Below are 11505 nucleotides of genomic sequence, written 5' to 3'. Positions count from 1 at the left end.
GCCTTTGTTATGTAAATATTCATCCGACTTCTATCTTTTCTTGCTCATTGCTCTTTTGGCTTTTTCCTTTGTCGCCTTCCCTCAGTTGTCGTCTTTGTCAGTCGAACTGCCGCCCTGCGGACTGCTGCTGGATCAAATTCTTGGTCACTTTGGGAAGGCAGGTACTTAGCCGTTTTAGAGTTGTTTTAGCAAGTCGGATAGAAGGCGGCAAGCCGACTGTTCAAGAGTCGGTTTGCGAAAAAAGGCTGGAAGCCGGCTTTAAGCTATGTTTATGCTTTGAGTCCTTAGCCATTTTTCATGTGGACACCCATTCTTCCTTTCTCCTGCCCACCAGACAGTCACTCTGCGAGCTGCGGCTTCTGACAGGAGATGGCTTAGGCGCCACACACTACTTGTCCGGCTGCAGGAAGCATTTCATAGCGCAGGGAGGCAAGTCCCCGGGCCGACTAGTCGAACCCGGTGCCAAGCGGCATACCAAAGAGTAATATACTCGAAGGCATAATTCTTATCATATAGATAAAAGAGGGCAGTCCTCGAGCTCTTCCCGGGGGGCCTGAAGTCTTGGTACTTTTAATAAAAGGTAGCATGGTACATACTGCGTTTAACTGTAAAATTTTCGGAGGAGATTTGCATTCCATGGCCGCTCTGTCTCTTTGCCGGAGTCGTCCCTCTTGCGTGCTCGGGGCTTCTGAGCGTCGATCAGGTAGTAGGAGTCGTTGCCCAGCACTTTGCTGATGATGAAGGGGCCTTCCCAAGGCGCCGACAGCTTGTGTTGGCCGGCTGTTCGCTGGATCAGTCGGAGCACAAGGTCGCCCTCTTGGAAAGATCTTGGCCTGACCTTCCTGTTGTGGTATCTGCGCAGGCTTAGCTGGTAGATGCTGGACTGGCTGAGTGCCAACAGTCGGCCCACTTCCAGCAGATCGACGTCGTCTTGATGTGCTTCTTCTGCTTCTTCATCGGTGTACATGGTGACTCGCGGGGAATCGAACTCTATGTCTATTGAGATGATGGCTTCAACACCGTAGACGAGGAAGAAAGGCGTGAAGCCGGTTGACTTGTTTGGAGTCGTGCGCAGACTCCAGAGGACGGCTGGCAACTCATCGAGCCAACAGCCAGTCGAGTGCTCCAGAGGCTCGGCCAGTCAGGGCTTGATGCCGGACAGGATGAGGCCGTTTGCTCGCTCCACCTGGCCATTTGACTGTGGATGGGCGACGGACGCTAGGTCCAGCCGGATGCCCTGTGTCGTGCAGAAACGGGCCAAGGCGCCTTTGGCAAAATTCTTGCTGTTGTCGGTGATGATGTTGTGTGGTACGCCGTACCAAATTGTGATGTCGGAGATGAAAGTCATGACAGTCGGACCATTCAGTTTCTTGATTGGCTTTGCTTCTATCCACTTGGTGAACTTGTCCACCGCGACAAGTAAGTGAGTTAAGCCACCTCGTGCCGTCTTGAATGGTCCCACCATGTCTAGGCCCCAAACTGCAAAGGGCCAGGCAATGGGGATGGTCTTGAGTGCAGAAGCCGGCTGATGCGGCTTGGAGCGGAACTTCTGGCACCCTTTGCATTTTTGGACCAATTCCTTGGCCTCTTCTAAGGCCGTTGGCCAAAAGAAACCACGTCGGAAGGCTTTGGTGACGAGTGCTCTTGAAGCCGCATGGTGGCCGCACTTGCCTTGATGGATGTCTTTGAGAATTGCCTGGCCTTGCTCTAGCTCTACGCAGCGCTGGTAGACACCAGTGACACTGCGCCTGACCAGCTCTCTGTTGACTATGGTGTAGGCTGCCGCTCGGCGTTGTACTTGCCGAGCTAAGGTCTCATCAGTCAGCAGCTCTTTGCTCACCAGGAATTTGAGGATGGGCTGGACCCATGAAGGTGCTGCTATTTCTTACACTGCCAGAACTGTGACTTGGACGAGGGCGGCTGGGCTGGGAGGCGGCGGGCTGGAGTCAGCAACCGTTTGCTGGATTAATGAAGTCCCCGGGCCGACTGGTGCAGCCCTCGGGCCGAGTTCTGGAGTCTTCGGGCTGGCCGCCGCAGTCCCCGGGCCGGGTTCTGCAGTCCCTGGGCCGGCTTCGACTGTGGCGGCTTTGGAGCCATCTGCCAAAATCCTCGTACCGTCTGCTGGGGCTCTGGAGTCGGATCCAACTTCTTCGGGGGGAGCCGGCACAAAGATGGAGTCTGATTCTGGTGAAGGCTTGACAGACGGCTTGAGGAGGCACTGAAGGGCGACGCTGGATGGTATTGCTTGGCGGGTAGAGCCGATTCGTGCTAGGGTGTCTGCTTGGTCGTTGTCGTTTCTTGGCACATGGAGGAACTCGCACCCCTCGAAATATCCACTGAGTTGCTGCACGAGGAAACGGTAACTCGCCATGTTTGCATCTTTGGCGTCCCAGTCGCTAGACGACTGCTGGACCACTAAGTCTGAGTCGCCATAACACAGGATCCGGCGAATGCCAAGTTCTTTGGCAAGCCGGAGCCCGTGAATGAGCGCCTCGTATTCGGCAACGTTGTTGGAGGCGGCAAAGTGGATTTGCAGTGCGTATTTGAGCTTGTCGCCTTTAGGAGAAGTGAGGACAACGCCGGCTCCCAAGCCGGTGCGCATCTTGGAGCCGTCGAAATGCATCCGCCAATGGGTGGAGTCGGGCGCTAGTGGTAGGTACTGGGTCTCGGCCCAGTCGACGAGGAAGTCGGCCGGTGCTTGTGACTTGATGGCGGTGCGGGGCTGGTAGTAGATGGTATAGGGAGCCAGCTCTATGGCCCATTTGGCCACTCGGCCGGAAGCATCTCGGCTTCCGATGATCTCGACAAGTGGGGCCGTGCAGACCACAGTGATTGGATGCTCTTAAAAGTAAGGCTTCAACTTCTTGGCGGCAAAGTGCACGCCATAGCACATCTTCTGGTAGTGGGGGTAGTTCTGCTTGGAGGTCAACAACACTTCGCTCAGGTAATATACCGGTCTCTGGACAGGTAGTGCCTTGCCTTCCTCCTTGCGTTCCACTACAATGACTATGCTGACTACCCGGCTGGTGGCGGCGATGTACAGGAGCATGGGCTCCTTAGGAGTTGGAGCCACCAAAACGGGTGGAGTGGTCAACATCTTCTTCAACTGGAGAAAGGCTTCGTCCGCCTTGTGGTTCCACTTGAAAAAAGTGGTCTTCTTCATGAGCTAGTATAAGGGGAGAGCTTTCTCGCCCAGCCGACTGATGAATCGGCTGATGGACGCCAAGCAGCCAGTGAACTTTTGCACGTCCAGCAGTCGGCTGGGTACCTCCATCCTCTCAATGGCCTTGATCTTTATAGGGTTGCACTCTATGCCACGTTCAGAGACCAAGAAACCAAGGAGTTGGCCGGCTGGTACTCCAAAGACGCACTTCTCAGGGTTGAGCTTGATCTGGAATCGGCGCAGGTTCTCAAAGGTCTCCTTGAGGTATTCCAGCAGTGTTCCATGATTCTCCGTGTTCACCACCACATCGTCCACGTAAACATGGGCGTTTCTGCCGAGTTGCTTGAGGAGACATTTCTGCATGCAACGCTGAAAGGTGGCGCCGGCATTCCTCAAGCTGAATGTCATGGTTAGGTAGCAGAAGGCTCCAAACAGTGTGATGAAGGCGGTCTTCAGTCTGTCATCCGGGTTCAGCTTGATCTGGTGATATCCTGAATATGCATCCAAGAAGCTCAACAGCTCGCATCTGGCTGTGGAGTCTATCACCTGATCAATTCTTGGCAAAGCAAACAGGTCCTTGGGGCAAGCCTTGTTGAGGCTTGTGTAGTCAATACACATTCGCCACTGCTTGTTCTTCTTCAGTACCAGGACTGGGTTGGCTAGCCACTCTGGAAAGAATACTTCCATAATGAAGCCGGCGGCTAGGAGTCGGGCTATCTCTTCTCCGACTACTCTTCTCTTTTCTTCTGATAGGCGGTGCAAGGGCTGCCTGACTGGCTTTGCATCAGATCGGACATGTAACTTGTGCTCGACGAATTCCGTCGGTACACCTGGCATGTCTTTGGGGGACCATGCGAAGATGTCCCAATTCTCACGGAGGAAATCGACGAGCTCGCCTTCCTATTTGCTGTCGAGGTTTGCGCCTATGATAGTGTACCTCTCTGGGTGCTCCGGATCCAAGGGTATCTTCTTTGTCTCTCTGGTCGGCTTGAACGAACCCTCAGCCTACGACTCCTTGGGGTTAGGCGACACCTCTAGCTGCTTGCCGGCCATCGCCACAACCCGGTCAAGGAGCCGCTTCTTGGCCGCGATCACCAGGGACTCGGCCAAGCGACTACTTTCAGCCGCACAGGTAGACGACTTCCGGTAGTCGCCGGCTACGGTCAGAATTCCCTTGGAACTAGGCATCTTCATCTTGAGGTAGGCATAGTGGGGGACCACCATGAACTTGGCCAGGGCAGGTCGGCCAAGTAATGCATGGTATGGGCTCTCAAGTTCCACCACCTCAAACCAAACTGACTCTCGGCGGAAGTGATCTTTGTCTCCAAAGAGGACGTCAATCAGGATCTTGCCGATTGGTGAGCATGAAAGGCCAGGAACAATGCCGTGGAACACAGTCCGGCTGTTCTGAAGCTGTCTTTGCTTGATTCCCAACTTCTCCATGGTGTCCTTGTACATGATGTTGATGATGCTACCCCCGTCTATCAGAACTCGTGAGAAACGAGCAGCTCGTCTATCCGTGGCAAAGCTGGCATCCAAGACCAAGGCATAAGAGCCCAGACTCGGCATCACCTCTGGATGATTAGCTCTGCTCCAGCTGATAGGCTTCTTGGACCAGTGCATGAATTCTGGTGTCTCTGATGCTACTGCATTCACCTCTTGCTGCTGCAGCTGCCTGCTGTGTCGATCGTTAGCCACACTGGTAAATACCACGTAGGCTCCGTGCTCCTCGGGGTACTCGTCTTGTACTGCGCCGACTGGCCTGACAGCTGGCTGCTGGGGCGGAGGCGGAGGCTGCTGCCCAGCAGGCGGGGAGGCAGGAGGCCGTCTCCTTTGGCGATCCTGGTGAGCGAGCGGCACTTTCGGGTGGTGTGATTCGACGGCTTTGCACTGCTGTGGAACTTGCAAGGACCATCCAGAGTTTGCTCATATGAGAAAGCCGGAAACCAGTTGGGCTTGCCACCTTTCTGTCACTTGGGTGGAGGCTGCCCTTCCAGCTGCTGGTCTTCGACTAACGCCACCTGCCGGCTGCTGGGAGCCGGCTGCGGGGCCTTGCGCTTGTGATCGCTCTGCTGTTGCCGCCGACTGGCGTCTCCAGCTGGAGTTCTAGGAGCCTGAGGGGCCACTTTGCCAGTCGCACTAACTTGAATCTCTGCCTTCATGGAGGAGTGGGCCGTGGCATACTTGTCTTCTATGATCAGCAGCTCGTCGAGGGTTTCTGGCTCATCGCTAAGGAGCTTGTGCTTGATGAGGGTGCCTTCTCTACACCTGGCGGTGAAGTACTCGATAGCCTGCACCTCGTGCACGCCCTCACAAGAGTTCCGGAGCTCGGCCCAACGCGTGAGGTAGTCGTGAGTCGACTCGTTGGGGCCTTGCACGCACAAGGAAAGCTGGCGAGGTTTGGGAGGACGCTTGTACGTGCTTGTGAAGTTGCAGACGAATGCATCGGTGAAGTCGATCCAGCTGTTGATGCTGTGGGGCTTCAGGCTGTTCATCCATGTCCGGGCCATGCCCTGGACCATGAGCGGAATGTATTTTACGGCAACATGCTTGTTGCCGTTCGCTATGTTGACGGCCGTGGAGTAGTAAACCAGCCAGTCCTCCGGCTTCACGGAGCCGGTGTACTTGGGCGTGTCTCTTGGGAGCGTGAACCCTTTGGGAAAGGGCTCGTCTTGAATGCGGGGCCCGAAACAAGGCGGACCCAACTCGTATTCTTCTTCTAGCGCAAGGGATCGGTGAAGTCGGTCGATCCGGTGGCGGGCGTCGTTTTCTCCGACTCCCTCTCAGCAGCCAAGGCGGTCGCCGAGAGTCGGACGGACAACAGGCGGCGGGGAGACTCGCCTTTCCTTGCGAGGAGGAGGAGGAGGCGGACAGTCGTCCCGTCCTTCTACTGCTCTCGGGCGGCCGTCTTGGTCGCGCTCTATGGTAACGTGAGTCCGACTATGGCTGACAGCCGGATTCTTGTCTTTCCTTCCTCGGGCACCGCCAGTCGGTGTCCGAGACGTCGCGCCTTGGTCTCGACGTGGAGGCAGGTCGTCGTTTTGTCGCCGCGGCGCCTCTGTGCGACAACCAGCCTCGTTCTGCGGCAGTCGCGTCGAGGAGCCGCTGGACTCGCTCCGCCATCAGGCGGCGCTCTTGACCCTCGAAGTTGTCTAGCTCGTCCGCCGCCACCTGTGCAGCTCGAATGTTCTCCGCAGGCGTGGCGTACACAGGGCAATTTGCCCCGAATAGGTTGGCGATGGCCATGCCGTGCTGCTGGACCGCGCCTAGGCGGCTGGGCCCAGTTGGGGCTGGCGAGCCACCTACAGCGCGATCCATCTCACGTTGGTAGGCTTCTGACAAGCATCTGATGCTAGCCAGCTTCTTCGTGCCTTCGACGAGCTAGAGGCGGCGCGCCTCCAGCGTCTCCGCGTCAGTGTCTTCCGGAATGGGCGCGGTCAGGTCTTGCAGTGCCGCGCCAAGTGGGTCATGCGCTCCTCCGCCGAGAGGCTCGTCATGTCCGATGACGAGCAACTCTGTGACGGTGCTTCCGTCGCTCTCCGTGCGAGGGAGCGGCTCATCATAGACCACCACGTTGGTGGGGAACGCGTCGAGCGACACGGTGTCGGAGTCGACCACCATCGGGTCGGTGGAGCCTACAGACTCCAAGTCCACAGCATGCTCGCCGGCGAGGTGGAGTTGGTCAAGGAGGCCCGCGAGGAGGCTCTCGGGGCCGCCCGTGCCTGCGTCGGATGCATGCTCATCGGAGAGGCGAACCTCGCCGACAAGATCGGCGAGGCAGCTGGCTGTGCAGGTGATCTCAACACCGTGTAGTGCGTCGGCGCAAACTCCGTCTAGCGTGCCGGGCTGGCTGCGCTCGCCAGGGAGAAAAAGGATTCCCGTCCAGAGCAGGTCTCCGGACGACGGTGCACCAGGCCCCATGGTGGGCGCCAAATGTCGGGGGTTGGGTGCGACATATGCCAAAGGATGGATTATCATGGTGGGGGCAAGTAGAACGTCGCCGGTGCCTGGAAACGGGATAAGGCGAAGGCATGCACGCCGGCGAATCTTACCCAGCTTCGGGGCTCTCCGTGGAGATAATACCCCTACTGCTGCTCTGCGGGGTCTCCGCATGATCACTATGGCGAAGTGTGTACACGGTTGCTCCTTGAGCTGTTTCCTGGAGGTAGGAGAAGGCAAGGCTAGCTCTCTCCTTCCTATATGATCTGGTCTAGTGCTAATGGATTCCAACCCTCTGCATGGGTGCCCTAGGGGGTTTATATAGGCCTACCCCCCAGGGTACAATGGTAATCCGGCTGCACGCGGGCCCAGCTGTCAGTCTCTCTGGCTGCCATCTTATCCGCCGACTCCTGGGGCCCGCCGACTGGTGGGCCCCGCCGACTGGCTCGGTACGGAGCCGACAGGCCGTGTCCGCCGGGGGCGGGTCTTGCCGGCTGTAGATTACTGTATCCGTGCCTCTAATGACGCGGGCTCGGTCATGGGGTCATGGCGACAGCTCCACCGTCTGGCGGGCGATCACTGTGGCCACTCCCTGTCGCGTCTGGTTAATGGCGCGTGGGGCCCGTGGGAGGGGCCGGCCGACTCCTGGGGGCCGACACCCAACCGGGCCGACTGGTGGCGCTCTCGCCGTCTTCCGTACGCCCGCCGACTGGTGGGACCTGTCGTCCCTGGGTCGTACCAGCAGGCCGTCGTGGGCATAGGACTCCGCCCTCTGGGGCTGACGTCAGGGCCGACATGGCAACAGTGTCGCGCCGTGCGGAGATCTCTGTGGGTACGGCGTACTATAGCCATGCCTGCCCTTGGAAAAGGGGTGGGAGTGGACCTTACTGTGGCCACTCCCCGTCCCGTCCCTCTTTATGAGGGCATGGGGGTGTTGGCGTCGCGGGCCGACTCCCCAAGGCCGGCTTCTCTGGAAGTCGCCAGTAAGGAGTCGGCTCATCCTGAAGTCGTCCCTGGGACTCGGCCGCGAGTGGGTAGTCGGCCGCCTCGCCGCCGACTCTCAGAAGGTGGCTCTTTGTCCTGGGGTCTCGAGGGGTGCAGCCTGCCCCGATGTCTTGAAAGGTTCTGGGCCTAGGTTAGCCTACCCGTGGCCCATTACTCCGACATACCCCGCAAAAAAACTGGGAGCGAACTAATGTGAAAGGACGGGACGACTGGGAGCGAACTGTTGTAAGGTAGAAGACGGGGGCGAGTAGGGCGTGCGAACGGCGTGTGGTTGCTGGCTTGCCCGGTGGATAAACGGTTGCAAGCCCCCAAAGAGTTCTCGAGAACTATGCGGGACCCACTAGATGTCATGTCTACTAGACCCATATCGTAGGCTTGACGGTATAGCTTCTGCCTTTTCGCACGCCATGTCGATGCGTGGATGTAACTTCACTTAATTCCGTCAAACGTTGCGCCTCCCACGACCTTCGCCTCCCTCATGCAGTCGCGCCCTTTGAGACTTCGACCGACTATAAATGATCAAATTTTTTTGCCTTTTTTTAGACAAGCAATTTTTTTGCCTACTCCGCATGCATGATACTCCCTCTGGTCCTTTTTACTCCCGTCAACCGTTTATAAAGTGTTTGACCAAATTTATACTTTTTTGAACACCACCTTATATTAATTAACCAGCCACACCAGTACACTCATTCGATACAATATTCACCACACAGGGCGGTATGTTATTTACAAGAATACCATCTAATCTATTGTCAAAGCTATACTTAGCGATTAAGTGTGCCACCTTATTGGACAAACGGCTAATCTTTGAAAATTGAAGATTGTTGATCAACTTCAAGATGCTCAACGCTTTCATCTTCAGGTCACGCATAGCAGACCTATCAACGCTTTGACAGGCATCAATGAAATCCCACGACCAAATTTATACTAAAAATATCAATATCTACAATACTCCCAAAACACTTAGGCGCGGTGCATTAACTTCTACCTCGTTTCTTGTTTCTTGACATATCAACCAATATGAGATGTGGGTGTGCATGCTTTTAATGACTTGAGACTACCAAACACGACATGCAGTGGTTAGTTCATTGCATGCAATGCTATTAATTAGCAAATAAACATTAAGATCTCTCATTTTCCCCTCCTCCTTGGTCACAGTGCACAATCTAAGATGACTTGCTCACCTAGACAGAGGGAGTACTGATTATAATGAGTACTCCCTCCTTCCATCTATATAGGGCCTAATGCGTTTTCAAGACCTCCGTTGACTATTGATAAAATTAATACTACATGACATGCATAATGTGAAAATTATATCATTGAAAGCTCCTTTCACATACGAATTTGATGACGTGCTTTGTGTAAGTTGCATGTCATATATTATTGCTCTAACATTTGGTCAAAGTTAGCCTCAAAAAACGCATTCGGCCCTATATAGATGGAAGGAGGGAGTATAAGAACTACGTTTTATAATGAGTGTAAAAATATTGATTTGACATTGTGAATGTTGACACATTGTGGAATAGTTTTTGAAGTCTGCAAAAGTACTCAACTAGTGCTGTCGTTCTCCACAAAAAATGTGTTTACCAATGCATGCATGAACTCTAGTTACTCTAACCCCCCTCTCTTCTTTAATTCTTTGCCACATCAGCATGTTTGCTATTCCCGTGTGCATGATACCGGCTAAGATACCACCATTATGGCCAGCCTTAATCATCACATGCAATAATTTAGTGCACCTTGAAATATGAGCATGTGTGGGGCGTGTTTGTTTTTAATGACTTGAGAATATACCTAGCCCGGCATGCAAGATGACTTATTATGCACCGTTCCCCATACCTACAGGAAGCCCGTTCGTCTCCAAATTTTTTCCTCTCCATGTGTGGAAACAATATGCCTGCCAAACTCTCCTTCTCCCTCCGGCGGTCCCACCACTCCACCCCGTGTGAAAAAATCTGCATGCATGACTCTCCTCCCCCCACGCTCGTCCAATCCGTTGTGACCAGCAATATTTCCACCCCTTCGCTCCCCCGTAATTTAATCCAACAAATATGCCCACGTAGCTGTTACTTAACTGCAGGTGCATTCGGTCACTAACATATGGGCCCAACAGGGGTCTAGCCCACATGTCAGTGACGCAACTGGACCGACAGTTAAGTCAGTGCAGCTTAGTCCATATCTTATGTAGGTGTGCCATTGCTCGCTATAAATACTGTGCCCCCCACGACATCGCTATCTCCTCCCCCTCACGTTCACGTTAATCACTATCTCCTCCCCTCCCTCTCATGTCGACCACCATGGCATCGCCCCTCCCAAGCCCTAGGAGCCCCTCGCTGCACCGCGCGGACGGTCACACATCGCCGTTCTGTTCCTCGTCGCCACTAGTCGAGGAGGACGCGTCGGTGTTCCGCTCCTTGCCGCTACGCGACGCGTCGCCATTCCGTTCCTCGCCGCCACTAGTCGAGGAGGACGCGTTGGTGTTCCACTCCTCGCCGTGACGCGTCGAGGTGGACGCATCGACGCTCCCAATCTTGCCAGCACGCGCGGCGGAGGATGCGTCGGCTCCCCGCTACGCGCCTGGTCAACGTGGTCAACGACCGACATGCATCTGAAGTGGAATTTACGAGGAGAGGCCGACAGCTGGGTCCACGACCGCATGCAAGGAAATGCCTCCTTATTATGCGCAAAATAATGATTCCTCCACCTGACATCAGGGACCCACCGAAAGGGCCTCTGTATTTCACGAAAAAAACGTTACCGCCGCTGACAGCTCGGATCCACCAGCTATATCTTCACACGCAAGGAAGTGCCTCCTTATTATGCACAAAAAATGAATACTTGTGGGCCTACTAAGTTGACGGGGACGGAGGGCTTTGTCAACTTAATCAATATGCACGATTCTAGCTCCAGTGACCGTATGATGTCCATCCAACGGCCGCAGTGCTTCTTCAACCGCTGGTCTTCTTGCTCCAGCCGCCCAAACCAGCGCCGGTCGTGCCTCGTGCTCCTGCCTCCCGTGGCCGGCTGTGATGCGGCGGAGGCCTCACCGCCCCTACTACTCCCACCGCTGGCCAGGCCATCCCTCTACTCACCCACACCCCCTGTTATTCTGCAGCGACGGCAACCTCACACCGCAGCGAACCAGTGAACCCTCGTACTCCTCTACGCGTGGGCATCCACTGCCGCATCTTCCCCAGCTCCGCGTCGTCCCCTTCCTAGGCCTCGCCGTCGTCCACCGCCCTGGTGCTCTCGGCGTGGCGTGGTCAACGTGGTCAAGGAACGGCTTCCATCGGAAGTGGACTGTATGTGGAGAGGCTGATAGTTGGGTCCATGGCCGCAGCAAGGAAGTGCCTCCTTATTACATGCAAACTAATTATTCCTCCACCTGACAGCGGGAC

This window comes from Triticum aestivum, chromosome 5A (genome assembly GCF_018294505.1).
Source record: "Triticum aestivum cultivar Chinese Spring chromosome 5A, IWGSC CS RefSeq v2.1, whole genome shotgun sequence".
Lineage (NCBI taxonomy): Eukaryota > Viridiplantae > Streptophyta > Magnoliopsida > Poales > Poaceae > Triticum > Triticum aestivum.
This window is presented reverse-complemented; position numbering follows the sequence as displayed.